Here is a 22490-nt window from a genome sequence, read left to right as displayed (position 1 = left end):
AAGGGCTGCAAAGTGAGAACACGCGCTTCAGCGTTTCCCTGCTAGCTGTGCATTATCCATTCAGCCACTGGATTAATGGCGCAATTGATCAACAGCAGACTTGTGTATGCCAGAGAACGGCTGATCACTCACCTACAGCGGGGCCCGACACAGGAGCACCAATCAGCACTGCAACAGTCAGAATGATTGCAGACGCATGGCTGGGCTGAGCAGCGGAGGAGCCTTCGTCGGCAGCCTCCTCCTCTGACAGCCTGACATTGATAGGGTGAAGGTGCCGCGGCAGGTAGCGCGGGAGAAACTAGGGATGGGTTCAACAAGGCAGAAACCTAACATGGAAGAAAACACAGGTGTAAAGCTCAATCACAGAGCCGAGGGCATGCTCGGAGCGAGACAAATGCTCCTCAGTGGAGTCAATATAATGATGTACCCTTGAAGAGGCATCACAGTTGATGGTATAGATTGAGATAAAGATAGAAAAGTTCGCATCAGTGGCTTGTGCTGGAATGGAGTGTGGGTACACGCCAACCGTTTTCACTTATTGGTATTCAATAGGCACATGTGTCCAACTATGTCTTAAAGTGAAGACGGCAAAGCGGTGAATAACAGAAAACCGATTAAAAGTGAAGAAAACGTGTCTTGGATTAGACGATCAGTTTCTTTTCCCACAAGAAACACCTCCCCATCACCGTGACAAGGACTGCAGATATTTAGAAGACACAGAAGATGTGTAAAGGGGCCGAGAAGCCTTGCACGGATTACGCCACAGCTTCCAAAGCAGTTAAGCAGTAAACCTTGTGATTTTAATATTGAATCACTGATAAGACATCGCCTCTACATCCCAGCATCACCAGCTATCACCAATGTTGTGCTACCTCAACACTATGTGCTCTCAGGGCTGAGATGGACCGTAGAAAGCTTTAATCTACTCACAAAGTGCTGCTATAATGCAGTGTCGAGTTTGCTGAAACATTCAATCAATGCAGGAAATGATCGCTTGACCCCGTTTATTTTATTCTACTGCATATTATGCCTTTTACGCTGAGCCCATGGAAGCGGCAAATGCAATGTAATGCAACTAAAACTGAAATGGAGGATGAGTGTGGCCTCGAGTTGCAAACTACATCATCTTTTGTCGGGGTTGGGCAGTAGTGGGAATGCATCTTTGAGTTTGAGGTGATTAAATTTCCATCGCAATATGTGCTGCTGCTAAACAAAGGGAAGTTTGGCCCGGGCTTCTCCAAATCCGTGTTTTTTCGAGTGGCTTAATTGATCATTTTCAGGGTTCTGAACCCAGACAGAGGCAGATGAGGAGGAGGTTTTAATGGAAATTTACTCGCGGTCGAAGGGGCCATTGCTATCAGATGTGGTGTCTGCCAGCCCAGTTGAAGACACAAGACCAGGCCAGAACAACTAACTTCCTGGTTGGGAACTGACTGAAGTCTGTCAACTCAAGGCTGCACTAATGTAGACCGAATTCTTTTGACTGTAATACTCATTATTTGGAAGACACGTGGAAGCGTCACTTCAGCACTGCTGACCATTTTATCACCTTTCAGCTCGTTTTTGGGGTTTTTACAGCCTTCAACTGTACTGTCACCAAGCTCTGCAAAACAGTGCTAAAAGGGGGACATGTCAAGCTCGATGAATAGAAATATAACAGTAGATGAATGCTGATGGATGTATAAATAGCCAGCTGTTTGCCAGCACATTTCATCTTTGGACATTATGTCATTTTAATGTCTACTTGTTCTTTTCTTTCCTCCAAACAACCTGTATGTATAAATGTTTTTTACATTTTTTTACAAATACGTTTTTGTGGGAAATGACATTTTCTGTTAACACGTTGACAATCAACACAAATTTGTGGATGGTGAATTTAGCTGTTAAATGCTCCCCGACGTCATATTTATTTCCATCAAAATATCCATTCATGCATTACAAAATCCAGCTTGTCTGACTGTAGCATCAATAAACCTTTTTTTATGGAGTATAATGGTGTATACACTCAGAAGGAAGTCTGTCAAATGACAAATGCTTCTTTAAGCGCTTGGTTAGGGTTAGAAACAGATACGGAAGACTGTAACGCTTCATACACATTGTGTTTAACATTAACCAAAGTGCATTTCTTACCTCAGCTAGTTTGTGGAACGACAATCCTTCACTTTATGAACCGTCAACATAATCACATTGCCAATTTAGTTGCATAAGAACATGATTTTAGGTGACAGGGCTGCTCCAAGTGTCCAAACCAACACGTGTAGGGAAAGAAAAAGTTATAACAGCTACTCACTCATATATCATGCCCACACATGACACCACAGGGCTCTTACAGGAGAATGTATAAATAGTGTATGGCCAGCCTTAAGCTGCCATTATTTCTTTCTGCCCAAACGTCTTTTCATGTCATTTGTTTGGTTACTTTCTTACAAATGAGCAGGCAGGTCACTCAGTAACTCTGATACTTTCACCAGCCTGAAAAAGTCCGAGGGTGTAAATGGTGTAAAGAAGGAATGGAACATTTATGTATTTATTTTTTTAATGCCCCCCTTAATGTAGATGGCCATTATGTGGAATTAAAGCAGTGTATCGACAGGGTTAGAGATGCCGGTGCATATGGTTGAGCCTTCTGGAGATGTCACAGAGTGAATGCACCAGGGGACAAAGTGCTGTATATTTTGGCAAGAATGTGAACTCTGAAGTCCACCAGGGTTGGAATCAAAGCAGGCAGATCGGCTTTCTGTGGGCTCGCTGATTTGAATGAAACTATCTAACAATCACAGGTGCCAGGACCTTATTGGAGGAAGATTTCACCGCTCAGAGCTTGCTCTTCGTGACTCTCATTTCAACCTCATTTTAGTTTTTACTTCGTCTGGGGTGTTTCTCCTAAAATACACTAGGAGAAATGGATGAGATGCGAGTCATCCTTAAGAAGAAAGGGAAGTTACAACTTTAAAAAAAAGAAGTATTTATTTGAAAAAGGAAAATTCCCAAAATATTTTTTTTTTCTCCTAAAGAAAACTATAGTGACAGGATACAGCAAAAGAATATTGACAAACAGACTGGAATCACAGGCACATCAGTCCAAATACTGTAAAGAAATCAGGGCTACACCAAGATTTCCTACGTTTTTAAAACATCTTTCAAACTTCATCACCTTGGATTTAGCATTTTATATCAGAGCGACTGAAAAAAAAGGGTCAGAGAAGTGACACTATTCTGGAAAAACGGATTGAGTGAGTCTGGGTAAGGGGAGAAAAACAGTAAGAGATGAGGGCTGAGTTGCCCAGGTATCGATTACCTGGTTAGATCACTGTTAGCTACAGTCAGAGTATAAACTGATTAGACACACTGAGAGTGAAGATGTGTGCATGATTGTAGCACCAGAGGAACACAAAGAGACAGTTAGACCTAAAGAATCCTGTGCTGTGCTGCTTCTCATATAGCATAGCCCCCACCCGCCCCCGCATACCCCCTGCTCTGTTCACTGCACCGACCCAGCCCTTCAGTGGACTGTGCCATTTGATCCATGCAGGTCACTCTGATTCACGCTCTACGATCTGGGGGAGTCAGAGCAGCAGAGGAATCCCCCCCCCCCCCTCTCTCTCTCCCTCTCCCTCTCCGTCAACCTCACTCCACATCCATAATTCAGCATTTGCGCCTTCCTCCTCCTCCTCCTCCTCCTCCTCCTCCTCCTCCTCCTCCTCCTCCTCCTCCTCCTCCTCCTCCTCCTCCTCCTCCTCCTCCTCCTCCTCCTCCTCCTCCTCCTCCTCCTCCTCCTCCTCCTTTCTTTCCCCCCCACCCCTCGTGTCTCCTTCCTCCCACTGCCTTTGCTGCTGCTACTCACCGGCGTGTGCACTCCAGCACAGCCTCCACAACCTGAGGTATCAGTCGTCTTAAAAACCACCCATCTGGAACTCTACGTCTAGCTGTACAGGCAAGGTGAGAGCATAGCAAAGTGCTACTTTGCCTTCATGTTATTCACAGTTTGCAGTGTGTGACATGTATGCCGACTATATGCATCTTTTAAAGGCATGTGTCTCATTTGCTTCCTAACTTACAACAATTTATCTATTTGTGCAATTTGAGTATTTTGGGAGCGAAGACTTGGTGAGAGTGTCGCCACTGTAGCTTCCCAAAGCTTTAAAACAAGTCCGTGGTTGTCTTGACACATCCGAACGTGCATCAGAAATCGCTGGAGCGTTGTTTGTTGGCTGGCAATAAAATTTAACCTCCCCATGCAAGTCACTAATCCCACTGCGTGAGCGTGTGTGATAGCACACACATCATTCACCTCTTTCTGCAGGACGCTGCACCTTTTAATCACTCATAAAGAGAAACAGTGAAGCTTATCACGTCAGTTCGACCACTGGGGTCTTAGTGGGGCTTAGAGGAAACTGGACTGTGCTGCTTTGCCCAAAGAACCACATTACCAAGAGGATCTCCCAGTATTCTGTTTTGTGGTGCATGGACACATCCTTGTTGGGACTGTGGCTTTACAGTGTGGTTTGATTTGTGGGAAATGTACTATCTGAGCTGTAGTATTGAAGCATTTGTGTGTTTTGTATTTGAAGACTATATCATAGTTTGCACTTTTGATATTATGTGTGTGCAGTATGGAAAATGTATTTTGAAACGGGCTATAGATGGTAAAGTGTTTAGACACTGATGGTCCTTTTCCTGCTTTAACATTGGTACAATGCACTTGAGAAAACTACTAAACTTCCTGTCAGGAAAGAAAAATCAAGCTGAAATCGGCAGAGCTTTTCATTTAGGAAGGAATTTGTGCGCATGCTTCTCTGCCTGTTCCTGTCACACACACATATACCAAAGTGTGGCCAGAGATTGACGGGCGACCCCTGCCTGCAGGAAGTGAACTGATTTTATTTGATATGACTGTGGCATACCCCTGAGCTGATTTCGTGTTGAGTCTCTGTTTTATAATGCGGAGGTGCTGGGCAGGCTGCTGGAGAGAGCGATAGAAAGGACAGAGACACAGAGTGTGTAACGTCTCGGCGAGACTGGCTGTTGATGCGCTGCTACACGAGAACGCGTTGAGGTGCACTGAAGCAAAGTCTGACACAAGATTGTCAATGCAGCTGGATGTCAAAGAGACTGGCTCAGACTGAGATACTGTGGAGACTTGGTGACTGAGTGAAGGAGTAATGTTTCCTGCGTTAAACACATTGTAGATTTTTTTGCCTCTTTCTCATTAGTTTTACACGAGACACTTTGTTTTGATTTGCTAAACGTTCACGTTCTCATGTTTGTTGACGGATGATATGAATGTGACACAAGTAGCCGAGTTGGAAAATGAGCTTTTACGAAAACACATGTCCTCGGTACAAAGTTGCAATATGTGCGGAATTTTTCTGAAGCTGAAGTTTTCAGCAGTGAAAATCTTCACACAAAGTTTTGATTATTTCCAGTGGTTTAAATTATATAAGGCTGAACATCCACAGGGTTTATCACACAGGTGCCCATGCAATCTACATATTACCTTTTAGTGATGCCTACTGTAGCAGCTGTGGTCAATGTAATATTGTTACCCACAAAAGTTTGTGACGTGGAGCTTTGGGTGGACAGATGCGTCAATGAAGCTCTGGACTGTCCCATAAGTCCAGTCTGAAACTGCTACTCCTGTTATTGCAACCAGTCATGTGACACTGAAAGTGATTCTTTCTTTGTGGTATTATTTATTTAGTGCCCGAATGTGCTCCTGATGTTGTTTTGAATCAGCTGGCACTGGTTGTGCCATTTTTTTTTTCTCTCTCTGTTATTGGGTCAATCCCAAAGCCAACTTTGCACCTTGTCGATCCTGAAGCTCGCCGTCAGAAGAATCCATTGTGCTTTTTTAGTAGCAGTACAGAACTGAGTCCAGCACTGTACACACTACATTAACAACAGAACAATCCAGACCTGACAGCTAATTTAATGTCTGTCCTTGGTAGCAACTCAGTTCTTGATAAGGAGTTAGTTAAACACTACTCTAAGAGTGATTCCTCATCTCCGTTTTTCCTTCAATGAAGTAATAAAGAAATAAAACAAAAAGCCATCATGCTGCCAATAAATAAAATTATGACATATACATTGGAAAACGCATTGGCTCAGCATCCAAATGCTTAAAAGAAGCTTTGTTTACATTCTTTGGATGCTTAACAACTTCACTATGTGGCCTCAGCATAAACACTGTGATGCTTACAACCTGCTGCTGTGTGTTCATGTGGAAATAAGTGTCTGTCTGTGGCAGCCTGAATAGAATCCACAGCTAAAATAATTTTACTTCAGAGATTTGCATGTCAGCTTCCCTATGTGACTCTCGCTTTTTCAGATCTGTCCAGATTGTTAGAGGCATTTTCACGTATCTCCAGTCATGCTTGGTTTTGCTTCAGCCGTGACCACGCACTTTCTCTAACCTTACCTTTGTAGATTTACTTGTCTAAACCCATGAAAACCTGGACAACGATGTGACTCGTGGATTTATTTTTCCATGCAGAATTGTAAACTGTACAGAATAAACATGCATTTTCTCAACATATGTTACACTTTAATCAGACACTGACATATGATAAAATCTTGACCAGGTACAATTGCATTCACGCCACGAGAGCTTCGGGAAATTTCATGATGTGAATGGAATCAGGAAACACAGAGGCTGAGGCATAATTCATTAATAATAAACATAATGCTGCTCTTGTTTGAATAGCGCTACTAGCAACGGCTGGTCTGCATCTGGGTTCCAGTGTTAATAGGATTTCATTGTTGCATTTTCCATATAGCTGTTGATTAAAAATGCCTCCAGCAGATATGTGTGATTACCCAGCTGCTACCTGATGCCAGACTCCAATACAATGGTGGCGAAACTGGTCATAAAATTTTAATGGGACCAAAATGAGACATGTATAGTTTGAAAACTCTTACTGTGACTCCAACTGTGGCGCAGGAACATATCCACTGGTCATCCACCAACCCTGCAGTTGTTGGTTCAGTCCCTGGCTCCTCCGGTCACATGTGTCCTTGAGCAAGACACTGAGCCCTAGCTTAGTTGCTCCCGGTGAGCGTTGGCCAGTGTAAAGTGCTTTGAGGACCTATAGGTAGAAAAGCGCCCTATAAGTGCAGACCATTACCAATATTTCAATACAAATTTCTTGCATTTTTATAGTTGTAGTCCAAAAAATAAAACCCATCTTTCAGAGTAAAACACTGATAAGCATTAAAGGACACAGGAAAGTCCTTATCTGTGACATACAATCATATAAGACTCCTTCCTGCTCTCATGTCAGATAGTGCACAATAAATGTCTTTGAGATTGAAAAGCTGCCAAAATGCCTTTTTTTCCTGACATGTCAACTGCATCCAGAAGAGACTCAAACTTCTATTCAGAACTCTGTCTGACATCTGCTTGATTCACCTTATTTCTTTTTAAACAACATGATTTCTAAGAGTCTCTTCTAGACATGGTTTTAAAATAACATGTCTAACCACCGACAAAAAGATTCTCAATTCCTTTTTACTTTTAGCAGCCTGAAGTAGATTCAGCTCAACATGTTAAAAGCAAACACAAAGTTCTACTGAGGCAACTTGTGGATGGGAGCGACTACTTTCCTTACAACAAGTAACAATTTTGTTAATCAGAAAACTTTTAAGAACACAGTATATGAACAACAATAACAAATATGATCACATTTCAAATCCAAATGTCTGCCCCATGCAAGTAAGCCAAAAAAAAAAAAAAAAACTCGTGTAGGCCCTTCACAGTCTACAGTACATTTTTATTTATTTATTTTTCACAAGATTTAAGGAATCTCAGTCTATAAACGCTACCAACGACAAAACCTGAACTTCTTTACTTCTTCCGGTTCCAAACAAAAGATACCCCCTCTCCAGCCCCCTTTTAGGAATGCCTCCACTGCTTAGGAGACCGTCCCAGATTCTTCTAATAGGGCTCCAAACTGAACCGAGCCAACAAACTAAACACACTTTGAGAAAATAACCTCCAAGTCACAACTCTTTAAAAGACTTTTCTGTTGTAAATGTGGACCAAAATGGTAGAAGACGCTTCCAGTGATGCAACAATCTCAACTTTGTGTTACCCGTGTATATTACAGTTCATCTTTGTCTCTTCACTCTGGTGCAGATTTACTCGCTACGGCCACCTTATGGGCTGCATGCAGGAGGTACCCAGTCGGCAGGATCAGACAAATTTGCACCACAATGAGAAACAGGAACAATAATTAATATGTTTTGCTATCTAAAGATTAAACCCTTTTAAATTTTTTCAAAGGATTTTAGAACCAAAACACTGAATCAAGACCCAGAATTGATAAAGGGGGAAGGGTGGATACCATTGTTGAAAATGTGGGACTTTGAACCCCCAGGCATCACTGCATGCTGCTCTAACGAATATAGCCACGTGGGCTTGGGAGTATATTGGAAAGCCATTGTCACCTAACACAGTCTGCCTCTGTGTCTAGAATTGAACGATGAAACTCTATTAATGATAAGGAAGCTGGACACAGCAGTTCTGTGTAGTTATGCTGCCAAGTTCTTGACGGCCGAGCACATGTCACATGAACTGGAAAAGACAAAGATGAAGAAGGCCCTGTAGAATGATCAGTGTAAGGTGCAAACTCCAGTGTAAAGGTACCAACAACATGGACACATGACTAAGGATTTTTCAAGGACAAATGCTGCCATTAAGGAATCTGTGGTCAATGTGTTGCTGGCAATAATTTTAAATTTGCTCATTATCACAAAATACAATAAAGTTGGTCAGTGAAAAGCCATAAAAATCATTTCATTGTATCTTTGGGAGACTAATGTTTAAGCAAATTGACATTTTAAAGAGATTCCTTTTAATTGAATTTTAGAAAAAGTCCCAGCTTTGCTTGAAATGAGGTTTGTATTTAACACAGTAGGAAACAGAAAACTCTACTGCAGAAAGTGGCAACATGTCTTCAAAGTTGGAAAAAAACTAAAGTTAGAAAAGTGTGCAGACCTATGTTGCTTTGCACCTTTGAGATTTTGTTCACTTTAAGAGCAGATTTAAAAAAAAAAGAAAAAAAAGATGTCTCTCTGGGGATCATCCTGGCACCGAAGGCTCTGAGTGTATGTGGGGAAGTGCCCTTTAAAAGATTACTTTGATGGCATTTCTTCATCATTAGTCAGCTGGAAGTGAAAAGACAAAAAAAAAAAAAAAAAAAGCTGTTTGAGAGAGAGGGTGTTACAAAGCAGCAACAGATTCAGACAAACCCAAAAAGGTGCCTTTACCTCGTAAACACCTTCACCAGCTGAGCCTCAGAGATGTTGTTTGCCAATATTTTAGAGGTTATAACTATGTGCTTAGCAATGAGCACCAGGTTTATCCAGTTAACTTGTTTTTCAGATAAATTCTTTAAAGCTGAGTTCATTAGCATCGTAATACCAATATCTTCTAAGACAAACACCCACAAACTTATCTTGAACTTATGTTTCTTGCAAGTATTTCCCTACCATTGTTTGGATTTAAGGTTCCTAAATGAGCCAACACCACCAGTGTCTGCACACATTGCTCTGTTAAAAAAAACACTCATGATAAAGCCACTCACGAAACAGCACAACCATATAGTGCATTTATTTTTAAACGCACAAGAAGAAGAAGAAGAGGGTAAAAGCATGGGGTACTTAACCCTGTCTAACAGACAAAAAAACCCTGCCATGATAGGCCTTGACAGCGTAAGGTGATTTTACGTACACCACTGACATCTCAAAATGCTGCACTGGTGAGATAAAGTCTCCATTTAAATTGCCTCCCATTCTAAATTAGCTCTGAATGTAATAAGTACTTTCGTGATTTCTGGTCTCCACATGAGAAAAAGTCATTATCCAGTATCAGCACAGTATGTCAGCAATATTGCCAGCAGTAGCAATGCAGCAGTTTGGTATGAGGTGAGGGACTTTTGACAGCATCTTGGCTTGTCAGCTATCAGTCTACTCTTTTAAGATTAAAAGAGCCCACGGGGGCATGTTGAGACCTCCTTCTGGCCTTGAAATATGGCAGCGAACAACAAAGAGCAGCAGTTACAGTGTGACCTAATTTTATCATAATCTGCCCTGTACTGATCCAAAGGGTGCTGTGAAATAACTGCATTTGTGAACATGGAAATTGAAAGACTGCCACACTGAAGAAAAAAAGAAAAAAAAATGACAACAACAACAACAACAACAAAAAAAAATCACTCATCTTAACAAATCACTTTCTCTTGTCTTGAACCATTACTCTCCTCAACACTTGTTTCCAAGGCAATCTCGGCCCGCGAAGAGTTGCAGTGGGTCGATAGGAGTCTTGAAACGAGTGCAGTGGCCTCCCCTTGTTTCAAGATATGATGATCTGAATCAATTCAGTGAGATTTAAAAACTGAAAACGCCCGCTTCCACTTAAACTGATCAGCATTTCCTAACTGGAAGTGAATAATTTGCCTCTGTTTCCGCTGTTTCAAGATTATACCAGTTAACACAGGATTACGTGAATGTTGACAGACCTATGCTTAACCTTAGAAGGTTGTCTAATGCAGAGAAGATCCCATAAATGAGGAGTAGCAAAAACAGTAAAAATTGCAAATTATATCTGCAATAACTAAGTGAATGATTGACTCATTCAAATTTTGAAAACTTACAGCACATCCTCAAACAATAGATCATTAAAAGAGCTGCTGTGATGGTATTAGTCTGCTAAGAGACTGTTGCGTTGCCAATCTACCACTATTTGTGTATTTTGTTAAAAACCGCAAATCCCCTAATTTCACAGGACTGTTGCTACAAATCAGCCCAAATGGCCTTGAGTAGGTGGATAGGGATGCATATTCACTGCCCGTATGGAGGTACAGTAACCATGACCTATGCTTTTTGGCCAATGGGAAAGAGAAGGGTGCCAGCATGATTAATGGTCATGATTACCTACTCAGAAAATGTGGTTTTCTGGCCCAGCAGCTTCATTTTTATGACTTAAACCTGGGGCAAGATGCTTCATCATGGAAGCAAAGCTGCAGACAGACCACACAGGCGGCATGTGGTGACGGCCGAGCACATCACTGATAAAGTGTTTACCATCAGCTGTTTGGACAGAAAGGTAAAGCCCCCCGCAGACTATTAGGTGGACATCCGTGGTGAAGTTTAACATCAATACTGGCCTCTGGAGTTTGTAGCCAGTGCAGACTCGGTGCTAAATTTCAATCTTACCCTGTGCTTGTGGGTGTCTATGAGAACAAAACAGACTAATTCAGTTACAGACAGTACCGAGCAAATCAACCAGAGACAGGAAAATGCTCCAAGGTTAAAAAAAAAAAATCTCCTCTAATACCCGATCTGAATAGAGACTGTTCGTTCAAGTCCCGCCGAAGAACCTCGAGGGTTAGTTGACCAAACTGGCAGAATAAAAACATCTGTGGGACCTTATGTGCCCTTTTGTGCATGCTTTTGCAGCTCTCCCATGCTTAGATGACACTCCCTAATCATTAACCTCAAGTTAATTCCTGTCACAAACACCACGGCGACCCTCGTTGCAACCCAGCACTACTCCACCTTCACCAAATGACTCTTCATCTTGCCACTAAGCCTCAAAGGTTAGCCTTCTTAAAGGTTACTTCTCCCTGTGACATTTCCCTTGATGACTTATTTGGCCCTTTGTTTTTTGATAAATATCAGCTGGCTTGTTGCCACTTGGAATTACTGACTCATTAAGCTAAAACAGGAGAATTTGTCTCGAATTAACACGAACCGTTAACGAGGAAAACACTCCTGTGATTCATCGAAGATGTAAATGAGCACGTTTCTTGATAGGGGCATGGAGCCATCTATGACGTTCGACAACCTCTGCCAAAAATGAAGGAATATCAGCAGCAGCTTACAGCACAATTTCTGGTGAAGTGCAACTGACATAAATATTAAAGTCACATTAATTAGAGCGGATAACAGAGACATCAAGTAAAAAGGAAATATATCAAATGCTAAATACGCTAATAGTCTTCCATTTGCTTTTTTTGGCCGGGGAGCAACATTTCTTGTGGCGCACACACCATCATCCATCACTGCAGCAGCTGAAAATATGAGAGCAGCTGAGGTGGTTCCAACAGTAAAAGCAGACAGTTTTGAAAGTGAGAAATCTCAGTTCCTGGCTCAGGAGAAGCTGACTCACTGGTAATGATCAACAACCCTATCAAACTCTGCACATATATCACGGTCATTTCTGTAGTAGGGGACTTTTAAAATCACACTTATTACACTATTAACATGTTTAAATGTGTCAGTAACGGGAAAGGTAGAGAAACCTACCTCTTGAACCAGAGGTACGAGACCTGCCAGCAAGGACTCCTTCATGATTCAATTATAGAGATAAAGAAGAAATTCCATATGCGTGCATGTAAACATGTCTTCATCATGTTGTAGAAAATGCTGAAAACAGGAACATACATATGGACAATGGATGGAGGGATTACTGAATGGGCCTAGAGGTCATAGCCTCTGTACATTGGTTGATATCTTTCTTTCTCTAATAGCTGTCTGATTAATGTAGTGAAAGAAAAAAGGAGAACATTTCTTTTTTAATGCTGGTGGAGTAGAAATAATGGTATAAAGATGTACAAAATGACCGAAAGCAAACATCCAAAACAGACATGAAATAACAACCAAAATAATGCAATAATGCAGTGCAATAATCTAAAGGTGTAACAATCCCCACACAGATGAGTAAAATGTGCCATGTTTCTAGTTCCCCTTCCTTGTTGATGGAGCAAATCAGTCATTTTTGTGGAGGCTCAGCAATTTTTTTAATGACTGACAGCTCCTGTGTTGCTGCTGCCAGGAGGCTGACTGCTGAAGCTCAACCCCAGCTTTACGTGCTGCAGAGCTGCCGGGGCAATGGAGTTGGTTGCTACCATGCATGTGGCGTGTGCCCCAACTAGCCATGTTGTGGTCTCACCCTTTGCTGCGCTAGGGATTCACTGGGCTCTTATGTTTTTTTTTTTTCTTTATCCATGTTCTTTGAGCACAGCAAAACTATTCCAATCGTGCCACAGCAGAATGGCTCCCACAGTGGGATGTTTATACAAAAGATTGTAGACAAGGGCTTAAATCCTAGCAGTGGAGAAAGTGAATCATCTGCTCCTGTGCAGGCCACATGTCCCCAAAGTTCTGTGGTGGAGCTGTGCTGTGGCCCCGTAGACTGTAATGTGTAAAATAGTGCTTTTACTAAAGATCTTAAAAGTACAGTGTGTGCGTGATTTGTGGAGCAGGGTGTTACTGGAGAACAAGAACGCACATTCAGCAAACCTCTTCTAGATTGTTACATATTATAGTGGTGGGGTTTTTAATTCTTAAGCTCACACTGATCGATTCGGTCGCAGTTCCTCCAAAACCGTGTTTGCTGTTTAAATTGATGTTATGGGAAAGTATCAACGTTTCTTGGGGGAAATTTAAATCACAGAGCAAAACTGTGCTGGTAAAAAAAAAAAAAAAAAAAAAATCAAACCAGGGTCTGATTTTGCTGTATGTTCATACCAATCAGAGATAATTTCACACTTTTTCATCATTTGGAGCACTTATGATCATGTGGAAGTCACACAGAGCTGCATTTGCTCTCCGTTAGGAAGATAATACATGCTGCAATCAGTACTGTGAACTCAAAATAGTACTTGCTGAAAAATGCATTAACGCACCAGAAACTGTAGTGTAAATGATAATTTAGAGTAACTAATAAAGGCGGTCGGGTACAGTACAGTTCAAGCCAAACCCAGACCTCACAGGATTCTATGTATGGGTGTATTTGAACAGGTTGTGTGGTGGTGAGCATATATGATGGTGAGCATACTAATGTGGAAAAAAAGGCGTAGATGTTGTTTTAATATACAGAATGTCTTGGTCCATCTGGCCATGAAGTTAGAGTCTGTTGGCCTGTTATGCTTCTATCCCATCACATCTGAGGCAGTACAGTTCATATGAGGCATAGTGTTGATGAACATGTAGGGATTTTTACTGCACCATAATGAATTATAGGCACGTCCTATAAATTCATATCAGCCTGTCAGAACAGTTACATACAGTAGTCAAGTCAATAGCCTAAACAAACCACCTTGTTTGTCGTTCATTAGTGCAGTCATCATCCATCCATTACAGAATTTCTCGTTCAATCTATCCTCGCCGCGATTTATGTTTATGTAAGATTTATATATCCTGGACTTGAAACAGGAAGTATGAAAAACTAAAATATCAAAACTCTACACAGAACTCTCCCAGTGTCCATGCTTCTTTTCTTTTTGTTGCTGACAATAATTGATAAAAATGAGGAATCATGCCATTAGATGGAGGCCATACGTTGCTTTGACTGTTTGCTTTGTTGTCAGTATTTTTGGTCAAATATGAAGAGACTTCAGTCGTGGTTTCTCTAACGGTGTTCATAGTAATGACACACTCAGAGAAAGTCCATGTTTGTCCTCCATTATCGGTCCAGGCCCAGTTTCTTTATGTGTCTCTGTCCATGGTCCTGAAACATACAGGCCCAGTTTCTTTATGTGTCTCTATCCATGGTCCTGAAACATTTTAGGCTTGGTCCCTCCATTTCTCTCTAATAATATATTTTAACTACGGTTCCATGATATTAACACTGACACTTCTTTTTTTTTAAAAGAGCATATTATCTGGCAACATGGTGGTGGAGCAGTGAGTGGATTGCTGGTTCAATCCACCTGCTGTATACATATGGATTTACTCCCTGTACTCCGCTGGCTGGTCCAGCTTCCTCCCAGAGTCTAAAGACATGCAGTCATGTTAACTGGCAACTCTGAATTGCCCATAGGGGAAATGTGAGGGTGAAAGGCTGAATCCAGGATGCACCCTGTCTTTCACTCAGCCACAGCCGGGATCGGCACCCCTGCAATCCTTAAAGGAAGAACGGATATTTATTGACTTTAAAGTAATATTGTTTCAGGCACACATTCAGGGAATGAAACAAGCACAATGTTTTCTAAAGCTTTTGAGAGTTTGCGACAAGACTCATAAGTCTTCCCGCTCTGAGAAAACTGCTGCTGTGCACAGGGCATCCTTTGCAGCCTGGGGGATTTAAAGAAAATGTTTAAGTTCTACATGCCTCCAGGAAATCAGCAGTCGAAACAAAAATACCTGGTGTGCTTGGCAGCTTCTGCACTTCTTTGTAAAAGGCCTAGTAAAAGTGACTATTTATTGTTCAAAGACTGACTCAAACTACTGATGTAGCAAATCTTGTTTTCAGGGTATAAAAGCAAACTTTATTTGTCAGCATTTAACAATGATGGTTTTTGACATGACAGATGAATAAAAGAAAACATGGAAATACCAGGTGGATTTCAAGTTCTAGCTGATGTATTCCGTTTCTTTCTGGGAAATTCATTGTGTTATGGAGCACTTAAACGTATAAAACGAACATAATTAACCCAAAAATAAATAAATAAATAAATAAATAAATAAATAAAGGCGGCAGCATCCACTTGAAAGCAGCTTAAGTCACAGTGGTAGCTTTGCTTAAATGAAGCTATAAACCTCTTAATGTGTGCAGTAATACACAAGACAAACTATGACATTTTCGTATATTAATAATTATATATGAATCCCCACCATTAAACCTTTACAATAATAGCTGTAATACAGAGACACTCAAGACATTATTACGACAGGGTAAAAAAAATAAAATAAATAATAATAATTCAAAAGAGCCAAACAATGGTGAAGCTTTGCACAACGGCCTGCACATTTGTTGTTACTTGGGGACTAAGAGGAGAATAAGACAAATACCTGCAGTGTAAGTATTTTGTACTGTACACTGTTGTTACTAATAAGTACACAGTGAGTTTGCTGTACTTACTCTGTAAATCGCAGGCTTTAATCTAAATAAGCACTGAGCACACGACTGCTAACTGAAAGCAAATATAGCTTTAGGACTGGACATTGCCCTTAAAATACTGATATTCCCCACTTTCTAGATTTTTTTAAGGTTGTTCTTTTGTTGGTGATGGTCAGTGGTCCTTTAGTTTTTACCACATGACTTTTTTTTGTGTCTTTGTGGTCGTTTATTGTCACTTTGGGATTGTTTTGTGTCACTTTGCTATTTTTCAACTGTTTGTGGTCATTTTCTGTGTCTTTTGGTAGATTTCTATCTTTTTTGCGGTCCTTTATTTCTTGTCTCCGTGGGATAATATTTCATGTCTTTGCAGTCATTTTGCATCTTTGTTATGGGATGATGGGATTGGGTCTTGGACTCCTTTGACCTCTGACCCCTGGGCCTCTGCCCAATAGGCCCATTAAATAATCCATCCATGTCTGCTGCTTTTTACTAGACAGAAACACTCTTTATGAGCTGTTCTGATAAATAAAAGGAAAGCCACCCTGGGAAACACTGGGCTTGACTTCAGAGAGTCTTTGTTGCACAAGAGAACTCCCAAGACACAGGGTGTTTGTCAATTTGAATCATTTCACTATTCATTGATTGCCCCCTCAAGTTTCTGAGCAGTTTAAACATTTTCCACTTTATTACTCATAAAGCACTACCAATTGTATTACTCATATCTGAACAGATTGGATTACTGTAAAGCCCTTTTCACTGTTGATTTCCCAGGAGGCCACAGAATGAACTTTAATGAATCTCCATTTTGTCCAAAACCCTTGCTGCGAGGTGCCTTAATTTGACATGCCATGAGCAATAGATGAGTCAAAGGCCTAGACATCTCCAATGACTCAAGGTGGCGGGGTTTAACCCGAGTCAGTAATTTCTGATTAAGTTCCATCAAAACAGAGTCCTTAATCAAAAAAATTACCAAAAGAAAATGTAACATTTGAGAAAGTGAGTCAATGCATTGCTTAGGACTCGCCAGTAAGGTCTGTCGGTTTGGCGACAGTTAATAAGACCAATAAATAGGGTGACTGTGGCGCAGGAAGGTAGAGTGGTTGTCCACCAATCTCACAGTTGTTGGTTCGGCTCCTCCGGTCACATGTCAAAGTGTCCTTGAGCAAGACACTGAACCCCAACTTAGTTGCTCCTGGTGAGTGTTGGCCAGCTGCATAGCAGCTCCTCCATCGGTGTATAAATGTGTGTGTGATTGTGAGTGTGAATGGGTAAATAAGAAGCAGTGTAAAGTGTAAAGCGCTTTGAGTGCTAATAGGTAGAAAAGCGCTATATAAGTGCAGACCATTTAAATGTAATCTGATTATATTTCTTAGCAAGTGCAACAAAGGGAGAAACACAGGACAATATGAACAGTACATAGTGGTTGATTACGTTTTTTTTTTTTTTAACTATTTTATGGGTTAAAAAAAAAATCAATTATTGTAACAATTTCTTAAAGTTTCATATAAAGGTTCTGGTCACAGTTAACATTTTCCCCTAAAGTTCTTACTGTTAAAAAGAGTATCATCCCCGATTTGTCAAATGCGAAAGCCAATTTGTCCACCCCCCCCCCATTAGATTTCTACTCGTGCATCCACCCCACAGTTTGTTCATTGTGAGGGAATTTATTCCCCTTACTTGCTTACTCCCATCACTTATTTTCATTCTCAGGATGCGCTCATTTCAGACTGTCCTCCATAAATGAGCATTTGCCTTGCACCACATATTTGTGTCATACAATATTTATGTGTCTGTCGGAAGCCAGTGATTGCTAGACGAAATTCTCCAGCTCCCTACTAGCCATCCTTCATTATCAAGCAAATTTCCATCATTCATGTTCGGATAGTAGGAATATTTTTCACATCTGTTCTTAAGACTTAGCCAGTTTGTACTTTTTTACAGGGAAACTCAAGCTTATTAGACTAAGGTTACTCTGGTTCACTGACTTAATTCTTTAAATGTATTATGCTAATGTAAATAACAGAACCAAAATCTAATCAAATAGACAGTGGTGACCTGACATTTTTCTTCAATATGATGCAACTTGGTGGCAACGAGAGTTAAAATTCAATGTGTCTGGCGCGGGGATTAAGTCGGCGCTGTCTCTGTTGACCTCCAAACTGTGCGATTCTTTATTAATTGGACAAGTTTTACATATTAACTATTTATATTATGTGAATCTAGAAATCATGTAGATATATGGTGTGTACAACAGGCCTTTCGTCAGCATTTATGGATATGTTCACTATTTCACATATTACTGTGCACCACTGCAGTATCAAATCGTATTGGTGAATTTTATGGTTCTTAAATAGTTTGCCTTTTGATGGATATCACCAACACCCTATCAACTATTACATCTTTAATAATTTGCAACAGCAGATCCAGTCAGCTTTTCTCTATCAAAACTGTACTGTACAAATATAAGAAACAAATGATGAGCAGTGGGACTTTGATCACTTTGCGCGGCTTCTACCTTTATGCGTTTTGTCCTCATCCAGTATGACCTTAAGAAAAAGGTCTAAATGCCGGTTTGTATTTGATTGAATTGTCAGGACCTCGTGCTGTCTTTCCTGTCCTATACCCACCATTTCAAATGTGAAACCTCACTGTAGTTTAAATAGTCCCAACATTTTCCCAAAGCACTTACTTTTCAATCTGATAACTTCATGGAAAATAATCATTTTACCAACTTTCCAGCCTGAGAATGCAGAATTGATTATTCTTTTTTTAGGCAGCACATTTGTTTATCTCAATGGAGTTGGGACCAGCCATGGTGACAGCATGTCAATTTCAAGATCAATTGTTGGCTCCTTGCCTCTGGCCTTTGCATTGCATTACCATAGTAATGACTTTTTGACCCTTCTTTTAAAGTGGAGATCTACATTTCTAGTTGTGGAGACAAATGGTGTAACTGAAAGTAATTGTGTTTCGTGTAATGAATGATTCTCTACAGGACCTGGGGTGTAACATCACAACTGACCATCCACTGAATGGTTATGATGAAGTGCAAGGGTGGCAGTCTGAACAAGTCATCAAGTAACTTTAAATTTTAAAGCTTAACAAAACATCAGTGCAATCAATTGTTCTTAATATATGAATTCTTAATATCGTTGTAAGTATTTACAGAAGCTTCACAATCTAAGAGCTCTGTTACAATATTGTTTACAACCCGTAAAGAATAACTCTAATAACTAAAAGTAAAAAGTAAGGTTTTGGTTGGTGCTTGTGCTAAACATGCAATGCACAGCTCACACCAGCTTATGTCATTACTAAATAATACAAGCTAGATACTGTAAATAGTGAGGTAAAAAATTATACATGAATACAAAACTAAATATCCAGACTTTTAGATTCTCCTTTATATTTAGTGTAGACTATGAATTATTCCATCTTACCCTCCTTTATAGGCTTTTGAGAAAAAGCTTAAAAAAAAAATAGTAAAATATGAATAAACCTTACAAACCTTCAACATGTTGCTTCAATACCATTTCACAATAGATTTGTGCCCCGGGGTTGCACTAGGTAAAGGCACAAACAATAAACCATAATGTTGCAATCTTGCTAGGAAGTGTTTGCAAGCAACTCCCCACTTTGCAGTTGGGTGCAAACATTTGCATGCACTAATTTTGATTAGCTGAAAAAAGTAAAACCAAAACTTTTACTTCATTAGCATGAATGTTTCTCATGAGAAATTAATCAAAGGATCACAATTAGGGCGAGGGTGGACCCAAGTGAGGAGACAGAGAGGGACTGAACTAACAAAACTCATTAATAATAATAATAATAATAATAATAATAATAATAATAATAATAATAATAATAATAATAACTTAATGATAAACGGAAAACGCACAAAACATGACTCGATCTACTTGACCAAACACTGGGGAAGTTAACTTAATAGAAAAGAAGACGACACATAGAACTAATGTCGACAACAGGGAGGGATACATAGTTAACCAAAATTAACACAACAAAAGGCTCAGGAATAAATTAAGACTAGGAATTGAAACCTAAATCTAAATGAACACATGGGAAAGACCAGGAAACTAAGAAATAGAAATTCACAAAACCTCAGACCAAAAGTTGCTGTAAATAGTCCAAAATACAGGAGTCAGGATTTCTATGATCAGGTAAACTAAGAGTTCAGAGCGTTGGCTGGGAGGGAGATGATGAGGATCTGCCATGGAACTATGGGGAAGGCTGGACCTAAATACTGAGGGGAACAGGTGCAAACAATAAAGAGGGATAACGAAGGGTAAGCTAAAGAACAGGACTAGGAACAGGAAGAGGAAAAGGGGCTACAAAATAAAAGTCCAAAGAGAGGAAGTGAAATGAGAGTGTCAGATCATGACATAAAGGACACGTTCACTGATTTTGAATTAGCTTCTTTTGGTTCTAATTTGGGTAGTGCATGAAAATAAATGCCATTAAACTTCCCTTTGACTTCCCTGCATTAAAACATCTCACTAATTCAAGCTGAAAGATGCCTCCAGATAACATCGCTTGAAGAAACCTTAAATTCAGATTATGTCATCTTGTTGCTCACGATATGGAGTTCGGAATCGTGGTCAAGCAGCTTTTCCAGAGCTCCTCCAGATTACACCATCTGAACTCCTAACTCTTCTGAGTGATCTGTAGGAGTTTTACAGCTAGTAGCAGAGGAATATTCTAATATAGGGAAGTCAGACATAAATTTAAAAGTATTCATGTACATTTACACCCTCAAGTCATAGAAAGCAAGTTAAAAATTGGGGAAGTCGCCCTTTAACGAGGGTGTAAACCTTTAAAATTATTTTACTGAAGCTTTTTTCCATATTTCTTCACCATTTTTGTTACTTCTGATGATGATGTTAGGTTTAGGTTTTAAATTTCCACAGTCATGATATACATCCATCATGCTTAGCCCTGTCCAGCTTGGATGCACTGTGTGTTCTGACACCTGTGGATCACGACCAGCATTAGATTTATATTTATTTGTTAACGTCGTGGACAATTAGTGTAAACAGTATTTTGCAGCATGGGGGTTTCAATCCGACTGGAAGCACTGCAAACGTGCTCCAACATTTCACACAATTACTGAACATTATAAAATGGTGCATCTGTCTGTTAAATATTGTCACATACAGTGCAGTGGATGCATAGGAGCTATAATGGAAGACGGGAGCAGTTTATATAGTTCGCACAGTTGAAAAAGTGCGGAATGAGGAACTTTAAATAAATAAGTAAATAAATAATTATATAAAGAAAAAATAAGTAGATCTCCTATTCACAGATGGCTGAAAGCCTGCCATGCAAGATGTCCCTTAGGATCAAAACTTGTCTTTGCTGCCAGGCAGATACTTGGCATTTTAAAAACTGTCAGCAAGCCTCATTTGCTCTCATGCCTTCTTGTGCTCATATTTGTGGTCACGTAACTGTACAGCCTCGGATATGGTAAGGTAAGCTCTTCCTCGGCTGACTTAGGAAAGAAGCACTAACAGTACTTTGTGCTGAAATATGTACTCAGTGACAGGAAATGTCTGATGAGAAACCTCGTTGTTTCAGATTTACTGTATTGGCCCAAATATAAATATATATAAGTATCGTTAAAAAGTATTGTTTCTTGAAAATACATTTTCTAATTCTGGGTTTGTCCTGTTTGAAGACAAATAACCGTTCAAGACCTGCAACCGTTCAAGTATCCCTCAATTGACTAAACCATTACTCAGCTTCTGCTGCACCTTAAAAAAAATATTAAGTGTCGAGTCTGAGGCTTATACAACAAATTTACATTCACATGTGATTTTTTTTTGCCATTTTATTTTACCTCTACTCCTATTATAGCATGTGCCATATTGTTTCATGGCTTGTCTGTCTTTCCTCCGTTACCGCCATTTATGAAAAATTACGAAAGGGGATGGGTTGACCATGTCTCACGTGCATTGCTCAGGTAAAATACGTCAGATTTTCTACCTTCAAGGTATTTTTCCAAAATGTTTCAGACTGGTGGAGTTATCTTATAATCAGGATCATCAGACATTATGATTTGGTTCAACATCAATTTGGTTGTAATTTTAATATCTTAACTGATTATCTGTCTGGACACTAACAGTGTATTGTTTTTTCATCTCTGCAACCTGTTGTCAGGACTTGAAACAAGAAGATGTATTTTCCAACTGTCCAAAGTCGCCTTTGTGTCACCTTAAACCAGAATGACTGCCTGATTGATTTTCCTCTTCGAAATCAATGCCTTTCTATTCCGCGGGTCTCTGCAGACGTTGTTTTAAGGAACTGTTCACCTTAAAATTGAAATTCTGTCATTATCTATTCGGCCTGATGTCACTCGAATCTCTGGTGAGGTTTGCACAGCCACCAAAACACACACAGTCGGCTAAAGATGATGAGCAATCTAAAAGGTGCTAACTCCTCAGTGGGAAGCACACTGATGCGTGTTTTCCATTTTCTTAAATAAAATCTTTGAATCTTAAACAGACAGTTTTAACCTACACTCACCTACACTCGCTTAAATCTGCTTAAATTGAAAAAGCGCATTCTGCATAATTTTAAACAGATTTTTATGCAGAAAACATTTGTATTTCCATTTGACAAGTAAAATGTAGCT

The 22490-nt window shown here is 40.1% G+C and overlaps 1 protein-coding gene across 1 annotated transcript in view; it reads left to right on the top strand.

Annotated features, from left to right (window-relative positions):
- Positions 1-3847: 3847 nt before the first annotated feature.
- LOC137104927 (cadherin-18) overlaps positions 3848-22490 on the top strand; it is a 146669-nt gene continuing 128026 nt past the window's right edge. The window contains exon 1 of the mRNA XM_067486812.1: positions 3848-3939. The gene's annotated coding sequence lies outside the window, so the exon portion shown is untranslated. The remainder of the gene's footprint in view (positions 3940-22490) is intronic.

Source organism: Channa argus, chromosome 19 (genome assembly GCF_033026475.1).
Source record: "Channa argus isolate prfri chromosome 19, Channa argus male v1.0, whole genome shotgun sequence".
NCBI lineage: Eukaryota > Metazoa > Chordata > Actinopteri > Anabantiformes > Channidae > Channa > Channa argus.
Note: the sequence above shows the minus strand (reverse complement) of the source record. Positions and strands in the feature narration are given on the sequence as shown.